The sequence below is a fragment of the Chrysochloris asiatica genome, unplaced genomic scaffold (assembly GCF_000296735.1).
Source record: "Chrysochloris asiatica unplaced genomic scaffold, ChrAsi1.0 scaffold00177, whole genome shotgun sequence".
NCBI classification, from domain to species: Eukaryota; Metazoa; Chordata; class Mammalia; order Afrosoricida; family Chrysochloridae; genus Chrysochloris; species Chrysochloris asiatica.
The window spans coordinates 328131-328786 of NW_006408695.1; positions in this window are offsets into that span (position 1 = coordinate 328131).

Below are 656 nucleotides of genomic sequence, written 5' to 3' on the forward strand. Positions count from 1 at the left end.
TAAATGATGATTTATGCACAACCTTGGAACAACATGGCTTTGGGATACAGGGATTGAGGCATGGTTTGAAAGGGTAAAAGAGGGGACTAATGTTAAGATGCTTGGCTGTCTTTTGAATCTTGGTTTCCCTTGCCTACCATTGTGAAATAGACACTTGAAGGTGGGAGGGAAGGAATAACCAGAAATCTCACAATAGAAAGCTTGTAAGTCTGTCTTCAGCCTATAATTGACTGGAATACCTTAAAGGGGGCTAGAAATTGCCCAGTGAAAGAGACCTCCTGTGGAGCTTTTGCATTGCATAAGACCATGGGTGGAAACCAGAACCTCATCCAGAATTGTCTGAGGTGGGTAATTTCTACTTGAAAGGATGAGTAGACCAGCCTGGAGCTAGAAGAACAGAAGATACTTCGTGATGAAAGACCAGCAGGAAAAATCAGAAACAATAATGGCAGAATGATTGATTACTATAAGAACAAATAAGCTGTTTGCCCGGGAACCATCAAGGCAAATGGTTGGATTCCCTCAGAGCAAACTCCCTTAGAAGACTAAGACTCAAGGAGAATACATGAACGGCATGTGGTCTGGCTGGTGACCACAGGTCACCATAAGGGGAAGAGGGGGGAAAAACAGCAATGAAGTTGGGATCTAAGTCCTAC